Source organism: Heptranchias perlo, chromosome 12 (genome assembly GCF_035084215.1).
Source record: "Heptranchias perlo isolate sHepPer1 chromosome 12, sHepPer1.hap1, whole genome shotgun sequence".
Classification (NCBI taxonomy): domain Eukaryota; kingdom Metazoa; phylum Chordata; class Chondrichthyes; order Hexanchiformes; family Hexanchidae; genus Heptranchias; species Heptranchias perlo.
This window is the reverse complement of record NC_090336.1, coordinates 17,779,959-17,799,995: the sequence shown is the minus strand read 5'-3', so window position 1 is coordinate 17,799,995 and position 20,037 is coordinate 17,779,959. Positions and strand designations below refer to the sequence as shown.

Genomic DNA, 20,037 nt, shown 5'->3' with positions numbered 1-20,037 from the left:
AAATGAAATCATGTCCCATAAATAAATATTCCTAAATTGGCAGGCAGCTTAAAAGCAATTTAAATGCTAAACAAATGTAAAATTCCACCGCAGTTAGTGGATGTAAATGACACCGGGGGAAGTGGTGTCCCTGTAAATGCCACGGGGAGGTGCACGCCTTTAATGATCGAGTCCCAAGGACTTTTAAAAAGTGTCTCAGTTTGCCCCGTGTCCCGGAGAAACAATATTTGTCTTTAGCCGCCAGGTTTCTGCGATCCATTTCCGGAAATTGGCAGCAATAATCTGGTTTGCAAATCGAGAGGCTGCAGTTTACGTTTGGAAGAGGCGGATTCGGTGCAGTTTGATCAGAGGAGCCCAGGTCCCCGTCTTCCTACCAGCAACAGCACTCAGAGTGCTCGGCCAGGTAAGACTCCGTTCAGAGAAATAAGGCCGCTTGTTTCTTTCACACCAGCCGGTTTGATGGCAAAAGTTGGGTTAATTGCTGCTAGCAGACTCGAGGTGTGTGTGATCTCTCTCAGCCCAGCTCACCTTGGTCTGGGGAACAGGCTGCAGAATCAGTGGGATCAAAACTCCAGTTTCAGTCAAAAATACCCTTTTATTTTTGCTCAGTCTTTGGTTCTGTTTTTCTGTTTGAAATGTCACTTGGGTGTGGAGGTATTTCAGTGGGAGTCACAGAGCTGCCACCTGCCTGATGCTAACTACAAAGTCACAAGCCCCAGGGATTTCCTGCCTGAACCTGAGCCGGGTTTACAGGTAAATCCCCACTTTTTTTTAAATTTAAAGTCTACAACACAGTAAAATTACAGGCTGCAAAAGTGCTGGTCAAAAATGGTTTCAACTTTGTCAAAATTGTAATTCACTTTTTTTTGCAGTTTTTATTTTTTTTGGCTGTGCCGCTGGCCAGGTAATGGAGTGAGGAGAACCAGATGTTCTGCAAGACTCCCATGGCAGTGGCAAAAAATCCCCAAACCAGCCCTCTAATGGTCTGGGGTACGGTTCAGCACATAGTCAGATGGCTTTTACTGTCTGACTGCTGCCAGGGACTAACGCATGTGCACTCATGCCTGGAGTGTGTTGGGCCGCAATAAAAGGGAGGGTCAAACACTTAGTTTAGTCATTTTCCCGCTTTATAGTGCCAGTGTCCCCGAAAAATGTAAACTGATTTAATTTGGCTGTAAATGCACCAGACAGTGACCTGAGGCTCATCTATTATTATGTTGGTTCCATCTGGTGTCATGGGGAAAACTTTTTTCTGTCTCTTTTTCTTTCTCTCTCCTTCAACTTTTACAGTATGGCAGAGATGGGTAGTGCAACGTTCTATTGCTGGTACCAAAACCACTGAGCACCCAGAGTTTGTGGCTGAAAAATGAGCAGGAACTTAAAAGTGTGAAGTTCTTCGCTTACACATAATGTAGGAAGCAGAAAAAGGCATTCACTCCATCTAGCTCACTCACTCTTTTTGGCCCATGTATAGGGCTTACTGAAAATATTTTTACATGGAGTTAAAAGATTTTTGAGCTTCTGTGTGAGGAGGGCCAGAGCCAGGTCCACAGTCAGGCCTGCTGCCAAGGCAATATGTTCTCCTTGGGACACAACTTGGTGCGAAGCCAATGATGCCATTTTTGGCTGCTTCTTGGCATTTGCTGTAACAACAGGCGTAAAGAGGCAAGATCCTAAATAGAACTGTTCTTTGACTACAGTCTTCCCTGAAATTTGAATGCAGAAAAACATCTGTTATCTTATTCATGCTGATGGGATACTTTTATCTAGCTTGTCTGTCTGTTTTAGAAGACATGTTATAGTAGTTGTCAGTCCTTTCAGATCTGTAATTATAAATCCGCTTTTTCCTTGTGAAATAACATTGATTTTAACTTGAGAGCCTTGTAATGTTTTCCAAAGTTACTTTTCCATATCATTTAAACAGTATCTCGACTGATCTGGATTTCAGGGTTGGTAATCGAGCTGCCGTTAATGGTGTTGGAAGATCCAAAGTATCAGCTTTCTAGTCTGTGTCAGTTTTAGAGAATTGTTCAAAGAATAAGGTGACTGAACTAAGTTTGAGAATCTCTGGGATAACTGATGCCTCTTTTTCGCCCCGTCCTTTTTTAAAAACAAAAAATAGAAATGACTCCCAGAAATCTGGAATTCTGTAGCCGTGAAGTTTCATGTTTGGAGCAGAATCGGCAGCCCGTTTTAACTCTCTCCTGATTTTTATTTCCATGAAAACGGGGTGCTGATTCGCTATCACCCGTTTTACGCTATCGCACAAAGTCTAAATGTACCCCCATTATCCAGGGTCTAGACACACACAGAGAATGGCTGATTGCATGAGTTCACAGAGGGCTACTGGTGCCAGTGGAACCACCTGAATTGCTGCCTTTGTGGTTGGGGGGGGGGGCAGTGGAGATAAAGGGTGAACTTATTTTTGGAACAGAGAGGATTTCCACTTGCTAGAATGCTAGAAATTGGATATAAAGGCTAATTCTGTAATCTGTGCTCCCAGTGGGGAAACTTTGCTTGAAGGCAGCGCAGGTTGAAGAAAGGGCTACCATACTGTAGCCCTGATACTCCAATTGGTTCTCCCTGTGAATGCCTCTCCCTGATAGTTGTACAGAATCATGGAATTAGCCCCAGAGACCAGGAAAGATCATTTTGCCTCCGCCTTCCTTCCCCTTCCCCTGCCATGACTGCCAAGAATTTGGGTTCATGCATTAGATGCATACATCTCCTCCCTACTCTAATGCCCTGGAAATTTCACTTAAACCATGACTGGAGGAAAAAAAAAAGCCAATGAAAGCATCTATTAGCTCCTTCCAGCCACTGAAACACCATCTCCACAGAAACTTTTATCAGCACGTAAAACAGGGCTGAACGTGCCCACTGGATTGGGATAAGTATCTGCGGAACAATGGGAAATAAGTTGTGCACTTCAGAGCACTGCGTGCAGTCAGCCTTTCTCAAAGATGTCCCCTCTGCCGTTTAATACCCTCCTGAAGAGTGGTTGAATGAATCCAGCGTGAACCTGTGTCTATAAAATCCTCTTGAAATCTTCTTTCAAAGCTTACTGCTGGGCACGGTATTTTTGTACGGTCCTGCTAACCTGTTAAGGATTTATTTTCACAGGAACCGGGACTGATCATCTTTTAATAAACCCATTCAATGGCTGGCATTATTATACTGAAAAGTAAATAGGTGTTGACATTTACGCACAATAGGTGCAGCGAGGGAATGCAGTCCTCTGATCTTCACAAGTATTTAGTTTTAAAACGCAGCCGTTGACATTTCCTTCTTGGCTTGCAACCATGTCCTGATGTCAAAGCAAACAGCTTTCCCCTGGGCTTTGTTTTTGAAAGGATCACAAGGAGATTGATTGTCTTGTTGCTAGGTGATGAAGGACAGAATGGTGTGTGATCACAAAAGTAAATGTTGGGTAAGGTTCAACCTTTTGCAAACGACTTCTTAAACAAATTTCATCTCATCTTTTATTAATTTTTAAAAAAATGTGCTACACAGGGTATTTGACATGAGTAACTTAAAGGGGAGGTTCCTACATATTTGAAACAATGGATTTTAACAACCTATTAAACAGTGACCCCATTAAACTATTCTGGGCCACTTATTACTCTGTTATGGTTGTGCCTTTTATAAGATCCATAAAGGTGGCACTGGATTGTCCTGGTGTCATCAACAGAGATACAAATTTGCACGAGCCCCTTTGTTTAAAGAAGGCTAACAACAGAATTGAAACACAAAGTTTGATTTCAACAGAACCAGAAGGAAACTTATAACACTAAATCACAATATTATTATGCGTGTATATCAGATGCTCTATTTCCTGCAGTGCCCATCGATCACGGAAGGCCTCAAGCGTATTGGTAGACACTGCATACTCCCACTCAGGCACAGATAAGAGAGGCAGGCAGCCAGACCCACCCGGGCGGGCCACGTCCATCCTGGACCTGGAAATCTCTGTTTTAGCCAGGCCCAGAATCAGACTCACAAAAAGGTTCTCCGACTTACCTGCACCTCCCCCCCCGCCCCCCCCCCCCCCCCCCCGCCATCTCCGTACCGGGTGTCCAAAGTTCAGGAGCATAGGGCTGAAGTGCAACCAAAAATTGAGGCGCAGCCCCCTCAGATAACCGAATAGGGGCTGCAGTCTCTCACACTCGACATAAACATGGAACACAGATTCATCCGGGCTGCAAAAGTTATGAGGCTCGTATCATTGCATCATTCCCACTTTCACCATCCCATGGAGGAAGCTGTTGCTTCTTGTTCAGTCTATTCTGTGCAGAATGATGTCACTGTTGCCATTCTATACAATTTTCCACAGAATCTTGAGCCCTAATGTACATTTTAAAAACACCTTTCCATAAAATATTGACAAATGTAAACAATCTTACAACACCAAGTTATAGTCCAACAATTTTATTTGAAAATCACAAGCTTTCGGAGGCTTCCTCCTTCGTCAGGTGAAGCCTCCGAAAGCTTGTGATTTTCAAATAAAATTGTTGGACTATAACTTGGTGTTGTAAGATTGTTTACATTTGTCAACCCCAGTCCATCACCGGCATCTCCACATCATAAAATATTGAAGTTAAACATCTATGCTTCCGCTGGGATCTTGTGATAATCTCACCACTATTTCAGTCAAACTAATTGCAGAGCTCCCCCAATGCCTCAATAACAATGGCAACTTGCATTTATATAATGCCTTTAACAATAGAAAAATGTCGCAGGGACCTTCACAGCGGCATAATCAAAAAAAAATTGGATACTGAGACAAAGAAGGAGATATTGGGAGGAGTGACCAAAAGCTCGGTCAAAGAGGTGGGTTTTAAGGAGGGACTTGAAGAAGGAGAGGGAGGCGGAGAGGTGGACAAGTTTAGGAAAGGAATTCCAGAGCGTGCGGCCTCGGTGGCTGAAGTCACGGCCAGCAATGGTGGGGCGAAGGAAAGGGGGCGCGGGGGCATGGATGTACAAGAGGGTAAAGGCAAAGGAACGGAACGGAGAGTTGGGGCAAACACTGGTTGTGTGTTGCTAGTCTGTCAATAACTTTGCGACTGATCACTACAATATCCCAGTGAACATTTGGAAGTGCAAGATCAACTAATCGGTTTTCTCTGGTCAAACTGTGGAACTGACTAGCTCTGGAAGAACATCCATTGTTTCTGTGTTCTATCAAGTGATCCAAGGCATGTTCTTTCGAAAGAAGGAGTGGATCAATTAAAGGATAGAAATTTCAGGTTAGTTTGGACACCCGCCTTACCATTGTCTTCCTATCCATATAGTTTCGTAAAAATCTCCTGTCTGTTAGGACTCATCTTCCCCAAACCATTATATAATGTAGAAGCTCCATAGAGGCTTGTGTGACCCCCACTTGCTGAGAGTTACATGGTTTTTATTCCACAAATTCCCCTTCAGGTGATCAGTGTGAGGTGTTTCCAGGGTGACTGTAGTTGCCTTGGAGCCTTTCAGATTCCAGAAAATAAATTCACAGAAAAAGCCTATTTTATTTTATTAAAAAAAACAAAAAATCAACTGGCCTAAATGGAGACCTAATGGAAAGAATAAGAAAGAACTTGCATTTATATAGCACTGTTCATGTCTTCAGGATGTCCCAAAGTGCTTCACGGACAATTAAGTAATTTTGAAGTGCGTTCACTGTTGTAATGAAGGGAAATGCTGCAGCCAGTGAGCACACAGCAAGATCCCACAAACAGCAAGGAGATAACTTTTCTTTAATGCTGTTGGTTGAGGGATAAATGTTGGCTGGGACACCGAGGGGAACTCCGCTGCTGTTCTTTGAGTAGTGCCACGAGATCTTGTTCATCCACCTGAGAGGAAGAACTGGGCCTCAATATAATGGCTTGTCCAAAAGACTGCACCTCTGACAGCGCAACACTCCCTCAGTACTTAATTGAAGTGCCAGCCTAGATTATGTGCTCAAATTAAACAGGTTATCTAGTCATTATCAAATTGCTGTTTGTGGGACCTTGCTGTGCAAAAATTGGATGCCACGTTTCCTACATTATAAAAGTGACTACACTTCAAAAGTACTTTGTTGGTTGTAAAGTGCTTTGGGGCGTCCTGAAAGGCACTCTATAAATGCAAGCCTTTTCTTGTCTCTGGTGTGAGCCTTGAACCTATGACCTTCTGACTCAAGAGGCAAGAGTGCGGCCAGTTAGCCGAAGCTAATACCTGTATCATTGCCCTTTCTAAAAAAAAACATTCACAAGGTGCTATACATACTGCCGATGGGAAGATATGTTGGTGTGAATGAGAGTTAAAAGCTCCCACCTGTTTCTGTCTTTTTGCTTGGGGCTGTGAAGCAACAGGTTAGCACAAACCTCCTGTTGTGATAAGTGGATTAAAAGTCAGTGTGCAGGTGGATGGACAGTATAGTACTTTCCCTGCTCACAAACTGACTGCAGGCAGGACCAAATTAAATGCAATCTCTGGCATTTGGAAATCTTACAAAGGGTTTGAAGACAGCTGGGCTTTACTGATCTGGTACGATGTGCGCAACTAAATTGGTTTCCAAAGAGAAGAGTCATTAGTAGCCCATCAGGAGCCTGCACATCTTTGAATCCCTGTTGCTTCTTCTATAGACTTGCGGAATTGAAAAAATATCAAAGATCGGGGAATGCATTGTCCCTCCATGTCAAGGTCAAGAACTATTAAGACAATTTCAAATATGACTCAGATTGCTGATGTCAAAATGAATGCAGCTGGTCTACCATTAAGAATCAAAAGACCACCTAAGTGCTGTGTATTGAGTAGTAGGAACAATTGAGCAGGTTCTAACCAGCTAACCTTGAGTGTGTTATGGCCTCAGTCTCCACATTAGAAAGTAAAGAGGCTCCCTCATCTCCCGCTGCAAAGGTTAATTAAAAGAAGCATTCTCAAAGGCTGAAACCACCAGACAGTATTTGTGTAGGAAGAACTATATCCATTAATGCAAAATCAGGATGCATAGCTTCACGGTGATGTTTAATTAACCCCTTTATCAAAAGACCAAAAGCTAGTTGATTGTATCTTGTAATTATCAGTACTTCAAACTCACAATTCCTCATTTTAATTTTTTAAAAAAAGTATTAGATGATGTAAGACAGAAGAAAAATGGCCATCTGGGACATACTGGAGGGTGGCTGGTGTCTATAGAACCCCACCCTCCATGACTTAGCACCTTCAGGAGAAAAAGAAACAAAACATTTTCATTGCATTCCCTGACAATCAAATTGTTTCTCTCTTCGGATTTATTTACTGTTCCCTCCTGTTCCTTCCCAGCCTGTTTTATGCTGCAGAATGGTTTCACTGATTCACGCAAGTGGCCACTCTTCCTATGTGAGGCTAGACAGTGTCAGCAGGTTATTCAGCTGTGGGAATCATCACAGTCGAGCCTGATTCCGTCTTGTCTGACATCCATATATGTGCACTTTCCATCCGCGATCAGGACTGGGAATCCAGGCTTTGATTTCTCTGTCCCGGGAGCACTGAGGTGAGTTTAGTCACCTGTGGCCCTCCTGGTCTGTGTTACTTAGTGCAGTCCCGTTATCCACTTTGAGAGTGTCGTACAGTTTTTAGTATTGACACTGTTCACATGTCTTGACTTTGCTGCGGTAGGTCACGATGTTTTATTTGCCTGTTGACATTATTAATGAACGGCGCTGCAAATGGGTTGACTGCAAATACAAAATTAGGCAACAAAGTCAGAAGATAAGGCCACCTCAAAAATAAACCAATTTCCATTGCCGCCACTTGAGCAGCTGATCGTGTTTCAAAACACATTAAAAGTCCTATCGTTTATACTGCCTCTTTATGTTGATGAATCTCAGATGATCCATCAGGGATTTTACCTGAAGTGGAATTTGCAGAGCTGTGCTAAAAACTGCATTGAAAAATAATTGTTTATGTTGTAACTTAGAAGCAAACTGTATAAACAGAACATTAATGTCACCCCATCAACCAGTTGTGGAACACGTGCTTTGGGGAACAGTCTTTGGAAATTTAGCTGCGCTTGTGTCAAATTTCTTACTTGACTTCAGGTTCACCCTGACCTGAGATCACCTTCACTGCCTTGGACTGTTGCCCTTTTCATACCCGCATTCCACCTGATGGATTCGGCAAAGGGTTAGATACAACATCTGGACAAGACAGGAGAGGGGACACTCCTGCCTGACTCCAGATCTGGTGAGAAAGGTTTCCGGTTCCCACCCCTTGATTAACACTGCAGTATGGATGTCGGTGTAGAGCAGTTTGATCCAATTGCTGACTTCTCTTCCCAAACTCTATTTTGCAGAGCATATCCCACAGGTATGTGTGTGATGACCTATCAAAGACTACTCATGTCCGATACATTAAAGGTGCTATATAAATTCAAGCTCTTGGGAGCTGGGCTAGAGATACCTCTCCAAGTTCTGTTGCTAATAAATATTAAATATGTGCATGTGAAGTCATACACAGCACTGAGGTCTGTTTTTATATTGCAATTCTGGTTTCTATTGAATAACTGTGTTCGCAGTCATCGAAAGAAATGCTCCTTAGTGATTGAAATCTCCTTTTCTTGCCCTTTCTCTGCTTCCCGATATATGAATTTGTTGTTGATTTGATGTCCTTAGTATATGAAAATTTGAACTTTTGCAATCCAGATTATATCTCATTCATTCAACTTCTCACCGTCTTCTCATTGTGTGGGGTGGAGGGGGACAAGGTGCGAGAGGAATGTTGTCTGTGCTTGAGTCTCATTTTTTTTTGTTTTTGGAGCTTATCTGTCTGTTTGAGTAGTTGATGGAGGCGGTAACGTTCTGGGTTGTGCTGTACCTTTCTCTGTTTGGAATTACCTTTGCTCCTCTGTGTTCTGCTGCCCCTCCTCCTCCTCCTCACCACATGTCCTTAAACACTTTTCAAAACCACCTGAATCTCAGTGGGAATGGGGGTATTTGTGAGTGTGTCTCTAATGTTACTTTTCTTTTTGATGCATGTTTTTAAAAATTAATTCTTAGGATGTGGTTGGCCCTGGCAAGGCCAACATTTATTGCCCATCTCTAGTTGCCCCGAGAAGGTGGTGGTGGGCTGCCTTCTTGAACTGCATGGTGTAGTGATTTGATACAACGGAGTGGCTCGCTAGGCCACTTCAGAGGGCAGTTAAGAGTCAACCACGTTGGTGCAGGACTGGAGTAACATAGGTCAGACTGGGCAAGAACGGCAGGTTTCCTTCCCTAAAGGACATTAGTGAACCAGTTGGCTTTTTACGACAATCTGACAGTGGTCACCTTTACCGATTCCAGCTTTTTATTTCCAGATTTTTTAAAAACTGAATTCAAATTCAGTTTGAAGGGGTGCTAAATGTTCAGTGCTGTATTCCAGGAAAATTATAAATTTAAGTTTATGGCTTTGAAGTTACACTGTGATATGGGATCCGAGGCTCAGCGTGGGGTTGAATAGGATGCAGAGGTTGTGATCAGTCTGGTTCAGCCTGAGACAGTGGCCAGGGAGGGGGATGGAGTGGGTGGTGAGGGTACAGAGTTTGTTGGGTGGATGGCTTCGGTCGTCCCACTGTTTAGCTGGAGGAAATTACTGTTCACCCAACATTGGTTGTGAGACAAGTAGTTTGATAGCACAGAGTCAAGGAGGGGTCAAGAGCAGTGGTTGAAAGGTAGAGCTCGGTATCATCAGCGTACATGTAGAAGCTGATCCCATGTCTGTGGATAATGCAATTGTATTGAGTAGATGCATAATATATGTATATGTTTTGGCACTTGCATATTCTGGAATAGCAGAGCATTAAGTACAAGACAACCCCTATAAAACACTCAGTTTTACTCTGAGAATTTTTGAACTCTTCTGAAGCCTAAAATTAAACTGCAATCATCTACTTCCTCTCCAGCTAATGGCCCAGAATTTGCTGTAGCCGGACAGGGAATAGCGTCTGCCATTAGTTAGACTTGGTCTTGCCTGTTTAATCCCCATGAAATTTTGCGCTGCAAATTGCTGGAAGTGCGAGATAGAAACAGCGTGGCGCCCTCTACAGGGCATCTGGGATCAGTGTGAACAGGGCAAGCAATTAGGTATCTCCTGAATCAATCAGATCGAAGGATTGTTAAATAAACGCGGGTGGATCCATCTAAGCACCCCCTCCGCCCCATGACTGGAATTTAAAGGTCTGGTCCAAATGGGGTGCAATCCCAGCAGAGTCAGGATCCATATTCCATTCTGTCCCCCGGGAGTAAATGTGAATTATGCCCTCTCCAACCTCAGGAATTTCCAGGCCTAAGTTTCTAATCCACGTGATGAAATCCCTTGAAAAGGATGTGCTGTAACTCTAATGCCTTAAACAGCTGTCACCTTCCTTGGTTAAAAATTGTTAAATGGCTAGTGCTATGTGGACTATTCGATTACAAGCTGCAATACAAAGTACATAGCAGCCTGTACTATTAGTGCAATATTATAGGCCGTGGTGTTTAACTCTTGGACATTGCCCACTCCTCTAAGAGGCTGAGTTCTTAGTCAAATAGTTATTAGTCAAATTGCATTGCAAATACGATGACATTTTGTAAACGCCACATTTAAGACATTTATAGGTGGAACTATCTGGTTTGAAAATGAACTTGCTGTGTCACAGAGTGTAAGGTTTGGGTTTGAGCAAGTGTTTTCTGGGGGGAGTAAGGGAAGGAGGTGAAGTGAGAAATAGAGGTCAGGAGAGGGAGAATCAACAGGCAGGTGGTTTGTCCCAAGCTGCTCTCCCTAGAACTGCTAATGGCCAGTTATATGTAGAATATAGAACTGTTTACTGAAAAACGAAACACTAGGCAACATGCAATGCAAGAGTCATGCAGCCCAATTCACCAGGAGGTTTCTTTGCCCTTAGTAGGACACGTGATTTAGTGTGATGTGATGTCCTTGACAAACTCAGCAACTACCCGCACATTCTCCATTTTGCATGAAAAAGTTCAAGAGACGGTGCAAATGGTGGGGGACCTGAGCTACAGTAAATCACATGCTGGAAACTCGTTAAAAATAAATTGCTGATTTTGAACACATGCACGGTGGAGGAAAGGACTTGAGTGTTACAAGTTATTGTGGAGCTTCTGCACCACGGGGCCAACTAGAACAATCTATATATTAAAAGCCTTGTGGTCTGCATGGTCTTCCTCTATCAACATTTTCCATTATAAATTCCTATGTCCACATTTATAATGGGAACAGCCCATGTAAATTTATCACACTGCATTATTTGCACTCCCTGGCGGTGCCACTGTAATGCCTCAGTTTCACGTCTTTCAACTCCTCGCCTATCGTCCAACCAGCTCTACTTCCCAAATTGCCTGTTCCAATTATCCGCTGCCCTCTAACCCGGCCTCACCTGATGGCCACAGTTGGTCTTGACTCTGTGTGTGCAGTGCCATGAGAGGTTGACTTGTTGGAGACTAAAATTACAATGCAGGAACGGGTAAGTAAGAAATATCAGCTTTGATGTTGTTATATTGGTGAATGTAGGCCTGGGCATACCTGTTGTCACACCTCCGCTAGCGGTGGGAAGGAGTGGCCTCACTGGAATTTATAAGGCTAAACTCCCAGCACCTGGAAAACAGGCAGTGGGAGCAAGGCCTAGTGGTGATTAAATTTGCAGCGAGGTAGCGGCTCTTAAATGGCTGCTGGTTGGCCCACAACCGTACGAAATTGTGATAAACAGTGTCAATAGGGCATTCTCCACAGCATAAGAAACTCGTGCAGGGAGCTAAATGGAACTCATTACCGAAGCTTCTTCCGAAAAAAAAAAACACATCAACTAGACAAAAGTAAATTAGCTTTAAGAAGCCCACTTCAGCAGGCCAGGGAGGTGATCTAGTGATGCAAGCATTTCATATGGGCAAGCACAGGGCTCACCCAAAGATTATAAATCTTTGGCACAAGATCTCATTATTGTAACTCCTTCTTCGCGAAGAGGCCGAGATCGGTTAGCAAAACAGCCTCCCTTTGGCCCACAGATTGCATCACACAGCGACTTAAGAGCACACCTGAAATGGCGGTCCATGCTTGCCCACAACGAGGCTCTGCATCGAAGGGGGATCCTCGTGATTTCAGCACTGTAGTGTCCAGAGAGCAAGATAGGATTGCCAACTCTGTTTGAACGTATTCTTGGAGGTTTCATCACCACCTCTAACTGCCCCACTCAGTCAAGGAACCTTTTTTTCCCCCATCTCCAATATTTTTTTATAACAATTGAAAGTGTTCAAAGAAAATGGGGGAAAAATCGACACTTTAAAAAAAAATGCCCCTATGATTTTTTTCTCCCGGGTTGCTCACAGCAGTGTTCAGGAGATTAATCTTTAATTCCTGGAGACTCCAGGGCAATCTTGGAGGGGTGCCGACCCTAGATCAAGAAGACAATGGGGGGTGAAATAAGATGGAAAGGTGAGAGAGTAAGGAGCAGGGCGAAATATGAGCAGGTTGTCACTGCAGGTGAGACAACTAGGAGTGGAGATGAGATTCAGACCAAACGATTGTGATCTTTTCCCCTTTTAACTAACACTTGTCTACGAGTAACTTGTCTTCATGCAGACGCAAATGCAGAGCTTCTACTTTTATCGAGTAATAATCTGCTGTTGGTTACAAAGCATGTTATCACTTATTGTAGTCAAATATCGTTTGAAAAATTTTTTTTGGAATAAAGTATTATTATTGCCACCAGCAGTTGTGTTCAATGTGTTGTGAAAAGATCCCTAAGCATGTATGGTAAAGAGAAGAAGAGGAAGTGGCTTGATATTGAATATGATCCTACTCGTGTGAAAAGAGTTTTGGTGTTAATTCTTTCTGCTCATCCCCCTCCCACATCATCTTGTAGTCTGCGGGGAGAAAGCCTACTTGCAGCTTTCAGGAGGAAATCAACTGTATACAGACCTAGTATATCCAGGATAGGGATCCAACCATTATGTTATATGTATCTATCTATCTATATCTATTTATCGATCTATGTGGAATATGGAAAGACGCTGGAGAAAGATGACCCAGTTAAGAAACTTCCTCAGAATCAGTCTGTAGGCCTGTATATATTTTCGGGTGTAATGGCTCTTAATCTGGATAAGAAGGCGTGACTTGTGTGGTATGCAATCCTGCCCGTTGCCGGAAAGCTAATATTTGTTGCTTATTTGGGAGGTGCCTTTATTATTGTTCATTGTTTTTCTTTAGGGAAGAACTGCCATTTATTGGACAAACATCTGTGACATGTGGCCCTCGGCATTGCCAGTACTCTGGGGTCTAAGTACTTGAAGAACAGGTGAAGGAAGGTACACAACCCTGTAATCTGTTGAGTCCTTGGGCTGAACTCACCCAAATCAAAGGATCAAACAAACAAAACGACTAAATGCCACCAGCTGTTCTGAATTAAGGCCAAGCGTTGGAACAGTGTTGTACTATTTTTTTAAATCTCCCTGGTAAGTATCTTAAATATCTTAAAATGATGTTGCCGGTCGGTATCAGTTTTGTGTTTTTTTTAATGCTCTTTGTGAATATGTGATTCTAAGTAGAATTGTTGGGGGAGGAAAAACAAGAAGTGGTGGTTGCCATGTTTGGTGTTTGTGGGTAGGCCACTGAATTCCTTTAACAAACAGGTAGATGCTATAATGAGGAGATGGTCAAGTTTAGTATCGTGGGAGAATGAAAGCAAAATCGGCCAAAGGGCTCTTTTCAATTAAACTTATTTTCTCATCTGGCAGTGAGCTGGAACATTGGACTCCTTAGCTCCGTAGTGTTAGATTGAATCCAGCACAGGCAAATCTCTTTTTTCCCCTCTCTCTCACTCCTCTCTCTCATTCACTCTTTTTTTTCTTTCTTTCTCTCAAAACCAACAATATCCCTGTTAATAGTGACTGGCACCAGAAAAAGGCTATATTTTGAACCTTTCTACTACAAGCCAATTAAAATGGAAGAAAAGTATAGGGAGATTGGTGGTAGTTTTTTGATACTGGAAAATGATGACTCTTGTTGGAAAGGGTCTTATTGACTACTAATATGAGATATGCAAGCTCTCTAACAGCTTATCTGGGTTAAGAAGCTGCTTCTAGTTCACGTTTCTACTGCTGCTGTTTCTCATTGAAGAGATCCATGCAACTGTGCCAGAATTGGCTAACACCACGATGGATCACTGCTCGTCACATCGCGTGGTCAACTGTGAGATCTTTTGTACTTTCAACACTGACATTAGATTGCTTGAGGTTGTGCTAGAGCCATCAGGGAAGTAAATGCCTCTATTCACTTCATTGGGGATGAAACCATTGGACTGGCTAATCAGCTGCTCAATCATGAGAACATATGCTACTATGCCAGTAGCAGTATCTTTCCAGTGTCAGATGGTTCTGAATTGTCTCCCAAACTGGTGCAAAATTGTGGCCCCCAGTGAAAAGAAGCAAGTTGCTACCAGATGCTGTTGGCTCCTCTCTTTAATGGCATCACCAGAGAGGCTCTACTACAGTAACAGCAACTTACATTTATATATATTTTTTTATTCGTTCATGGGATGTGGGCATCTCCAGCAAGGCCAGCATTTATTGCCCATCCCTAATTGCCCTTGAGAAGGTGGTGGTGAGCCGCCTTCTTGAACCGCTGCAGCCCGTGTGGTGATGGTTCTCCCACAGTGCTGTTAGGAAGGGAGTTCCAGAATTTTGACCCAGCGATGATGAAGGAACGGCAATATATTTCCAAGTCGGGATGGTGTGTGACTTGGAAGGGAACATGCAGGTGGTGTTGTTCCCATGTGCCTGCTGCCCTTGTCCTTTTAGATGGTAGAGGCCGCGGGTTTGGGAGGTGCTGTCGAAGAAGCCTTGGCCAGTTGCTGCAGTGCATCCTGTGGATGGTACACACTGCAGCCACGGTGCACCGGTAGTGAAGGGAGTGAATGCTTAGGGTGGTGGATGGGGTGCCAATCAAGCGGACTGCTTTGTCCTGGATGGTGTTAAGCTTCTTGAGTGTTGTTGGAGCTGCACTCATCCAGGCAAGTGGCGAGTATTCTATCACACTCCTGACTTGTGCCTTGTAGATGGTGGAAAGGCTTTGGGGAATCAGGAGGTGAGTCACTTGCCGCAGAATACCCAGCCTCTGACCTGCTCTTGTAGCCACAGTATTTATGTGGCTGGAGCAGTTAAGTTTCTGGTCAATGGTGACCCCCCGGGATGTTGATGGGGGATTCGGTGATGGTAATACTGTTGAATGTCAAGGGGAGGTGGTTAGATTCTCTCTTGTTTGGAGATGGTCATTGCCTGGCACTTGTCTGGCATGAATGTTACTTGCCACTTATGAGCCCAAGCCTGGATGTTGTCCAGGTCTTGCTGCATGCGGGCACAGACTGCTTCATTATCTGAGGGGTTGCGAATGGAACTGAACACTGTACAATCATCAGCGAACATCCCCATTTCTGACCTCATGATGGAGGGAAGGTCATTGATGAAGCAGCTGAAGATGGTTGGGCCTAGGACACTGCCCTGAGGAACTCCTGATGTGGAGATGCCGGTGATGGACTGGGGTTGACAATTGTAAACAATTTTACAACACCAAGTTATAGTCCAGTAATTTTATTTTAAATTCACAAGCTTTCGGAGGCTTCCCCCTTCGTCAGGTGAACGATGTGAAAATGTGAATTTAAAATAAAATTGCTGGACTATAACTTGGTGTTGTAAAATTGTTTACAACTGAGGAACTCCTGCAGCAATGTCCTGGGGCTGAGATGATTGGCCTCCAACAACCACTACCATCTTCCTTTGTGCTAGGTATGACTCCAGCCACTGGAGAGTTTTCCCCCTGATTCCCAATGACTTCAGTTTTACTAGGGCTTCTTGGTGCCGCACCCAGTCAAATGCTGCCTTGATGTCAAGAGCAGTCACTCTCACCTCACCTCTGGAATTCAGCTCTTTTTGGTCCATGTTTGGACCAAGGCTGTAATGAGGTCTGGAGCCGAGTTGTCCTGGTGGAACCCAAACTGAGCATTGGTGAGCAAGTTATTGGTGAGTAAGTGCTGCTTGATAGCACTGTCGATGACTCCTTCCATCACTTTGCTGCTGATTGAGAGTAGACTGATAGGGTGGTAATTGGCCAGATTGGAATTGTCCTTTTTTTTGGATAGGACATACCTGGGCAATTTTCCACATTGTCGGGTAGATGCCAGTGTTGTAGCTGCACTGGAACAGTTTGGCTAGAGGTGCGGCTGGTTCTGGAGCACAAGTCTTCTATATAGCACTTTTAGTGTAGTAAAGTGACCCAAGGCACTTCACAGGAATGTAAGCAGACAAAAATTAACAGTTAGCCTAAGAAGACATTAGCACAGGTGACCATATAGCTTGGTCAAAGAGGTAGGTGTTAAGGAGGGTCTTAAAGGAGGGTGGAGAGGTTTAGGGTGGGAATTCCTAGACTGCTGAAGGCATAGCCGCCAATGGTGGGGTGAAGGAAATTGAGGATGCACAAGAGGCCAGAATTGGAGAAATGCAGATTTCTCAGAGGGTTGTAGGTCTGGAGGCGACTGCAGAGATAGGGAGGAGCGAGGCCATGAAGGGATTTGAACATGAGGATGAGAATTTTTAAATCGAGGTGTTCGGGGACTGGGAGCTGATGAAAGTCAGCGAGCACAAGGGTGATGGATGAAAGGGCGTTCACACTCAGCTGGTCAATGGAGGAGAGGTGTTGGAGGAGGATGGTGTGGTCAGCCGTGTTAAAGGGTGCAGACAGGTCGAGAAGGATGAGGAGGGATAGTTTACCACGGTCACAGTCACAGAGTATGTCATTTGTGATTTTGATTAGGGCTGTTTCAGTGCTGTGGCAGGGGCGGAAATCTGATTGGAGAGCTTCAAACATGGAGTTGCGGGAAAGATGGGCACGGATTTAGGAGGCGAAGACGTGTTCAAGCACTTTGGAGAGGAAAGGGAGGTTGGAGATGGGGTGATAGTTTGCAAGGGCAGAGGGGTCAAGCTTGGGTTTTTTGAGGAGGGGGTTGATGACGGCAGATTTCACAGTATCAGAGGAGAGGGCAGGAGATCCGAAATAGCAATTATAAAGTGCTGAGTTATAGCGCAGAAACCCCTTACTATTACTAGCAAGATATCATCTAATTTATAACCTAAGATACATGGCTGGGAAATCCACAGCTGATGAATGAGCATGATATTGCCTAATCTTTAGGTTGCTGTGGCTTTAGAATAAATTAATTGAAGCCTGGAAAATCCCCAGTGAGTGAGTCATTAATTGCTCAGAGGCTCCCAGTGCAGGTTGGCACTGATTCTCAATTGTGTGACTGACTGTAGCTCACCTGAGATTTTGTCCAGGCAGCCTTGATCGTGGAAATTAAAACTTTACGGAGAGACGCTGCGTGTGCTGTACTAAATGTTTTTTCTCACAAAGTTGATTTGATATCAGTGCTGGGGAATGGAACACTTTCCCACATTGACAGCTGGTGTCGACATCGACTCCTCCCAGGAGCGGTACAGCTCAGCCAAATGCTGTGTAAAGCTCCGTCTTTCTGATCCAATATCGAGCCTTAACCCCAATCCTGGGAGAGCACCTCTTGCTGAACCGGTGTGGTATTTTCATGTCCCAGATCAACCACCCTTACAGTCTTTGGGGGCTATTTTAACCTAACTCGCCCATTGAGAAACTGATGAGATCGGGTGCAACGCTGGTTTCACATCCCATCCGATTTTACTTTCTGAAGTCAATGGAGAGTAATATTAGGCGGGGTGTGAAACCAGTGTTCCACCCGATCTCGTGGGTTTCCCGTCTGGCCAGTTAGGTTAAAGTTACCCACTTTGTGTGTGATTGTCAATTTTTAATACCAGTTCGTGCCAACTTAAGAGCAGCTTTATCCTGTGGGCTGGTTCCTGCTAGGAACTGGGTTGACATTGCTCAAACTTAATTCACTTAGGGATACTTCCAAGAACAATATAGGACCTCTAACTTAGAAAAATGTCCCAAGGCGCTTCACAGAAGCGTAATCAGAAAAAAAACATCGACACTGGGTCGAAGGAGGAGATACCGTACCAAATGGGATAGATTCAGAACAGATCTAGCAGCTCAAAACTGGGGATCCACGAGGTGCTGTGGGCCGTCAGCAGCAGCAGAATTGTATTCCAGCACAATCTGTAACCTCATGGCCCGGCATATTCCTCACTGTACTATTACCAACAAGCCAGGGGATCAACCCTGGTTCAATGAGGAGTGTAGAAGAGCATGCCAGGAGCAGCATCAGGCGTACCTAAAAATGAGGTGCCAAGCTGGTGAAGCTGCAACTCAGGACTACATGCATGCCAAACAGCAGAAGCAACATGCAAAAGACAGAGCTAAGCGATTCCACAACCAACGGATCAGATAGAAGTTTACAACATGGAAACAGGCCCTTCGGCCCAACATGTCCATGTCGCCCAGTTTACACCACTAAGCTAGTCCCAGTTGCCTGCACTTGGCCCATATCCCTCTATACCCATCTTACCCATGTAACTGTCCAAATGCTTTTTAAAAGACAAATTTGTACCCGCCTCTACTACTGCCTCTGGCAGCTCGTTCCAGACACTCACCACCCTTTGAGTGAAAAAATTGCCCCTCTGGACCCTTTTGTATCTCTCCCCTCTCACCTTAAATCTATGCCCCCTCGTTATAGACTCCCCTACCTTTGGGAAAAGATTTTGACTATCGACCTTATCTATGCCCCTCATTATTTTATAGACTTCTATAAGATCACCCCTAAACCTCCTACTCTCCAGGGAAAAAAGTCTCAGTCTATCCAACCTCTCCCTATAAGTCAAACCATCAAGTCCCGGTAGCATCCTAGTAAATCTTTTCTGCACTCTTTCTAGTTTAATAATATCCTTTCTATAATAGGGTGACCAGAACTGTACACAGTATTCCAAGTGTGGCCTTACTAATGTCTTGTACAACTTCAACAAGACATCCCAAATCCTGTATTCATTGTTCTGACCAATGAAACCAAGCATGCTGAATGCCTTCTTCACCACCCTATCCACCTGTGACTTCACTTTCAAGGAGCTATGAACCTGTACTCTTAGATCTCTTTGTTCTATAACTCTCCCCAACGCCCTACCATTAACGGAGTAGGTCCTGGCCCGATTCGATCTACCAAAATGCATCACCTCACATTTATCTAAATTAAACTCCATCTGCCATTCATCGGCCCACTGGCCCAATTTATCAAGATCCCGTTGCAATCCTAGATAACCTTCTTCACTGTCCGCAATGCCACCAATCTTGGTGTCATCTGCAAACTTACGAACCAAGCCTCCTAAATTCTCATCCAAATCATTAATATAAATAACAAATAACAGCGGACCCAGCACCGATCCCTGAGGCATACCGCTGGTCACAGGCCTCCAATTTGAAAAACAACCCTCTACAACCACCCTCTGTCTTCTGTCGCCAATCCAATTTTGTATCCAATTGGCTACCTCACCTTGGATCCCGTGAGATCTAACCTTATGTAACAACCTACCATGCGGTACCTTGTCAAAGGCTTTGCTAAAGTCCATGTAGACCACGTCTACTGCACAGCCCTCATCTATCTTCTTGGTTACCCCTTCAAAAAACTCAAATCAAATTTGTGAGACATGATTTTCCTCTCACAAAACCATGCTGACTGTTCCTAATCAGTCCCTGCCTCTCCAAATGCCCATAGATCCTGTCTCTCAGAATACCCTCTAACAACTTCCCCACTGCAGATGTCAGGCTCACCGGTCTGTAGTTCCCAGGCTTTTCCCTGCCGCCCTTCTTAAACAAAGGCACAACATTTGCTAACCTCCAATCTTCAGGCACCTCACCTGTAGCTGTCGATGATTCAAATATCTCTGCTAGGGGACCCGCAATTTCCTCCCTAACCTCCCATAACGTCCTGGGATACATTTCATCAGGTCCCGGAGATTTATCTACCTTGATGCGCGTTAAGACTTCCAGCACCTCCCTCTCTGTAATATGTACACTCCTCAAGACATCACTATTTATTTCCCCAAGTTCCCTAACATCCATGCCTTTCTCAACCGTAAATACCGA

General features: G+C 44.1%; 1 protein-coding gene across 1 annotated transcript in view; it reads left to right on the top strand.

The window, feature by feature from the left end:
* Nucleotides 1-219: 219 nt before the first annotated feature.
* cracr2b (calcium release activated channel regulator 2B) overlaps nucleotides 220-20,037 on the top strand; it is a 150,452-nt gene continuing 130,634 nt past the window's right edge. The window contains exons 1-2 of the mRNA XM_067993713.1: nucleotides 220-403; nucleotides 13,192-13,436. The gene's annotated coding sequence lies outside the window, so the exon portion shown is untranslated. The remainder of the gene's footprint in view (nucleotides 404-13,191; nucleotides 13,437-20,037) is intronic.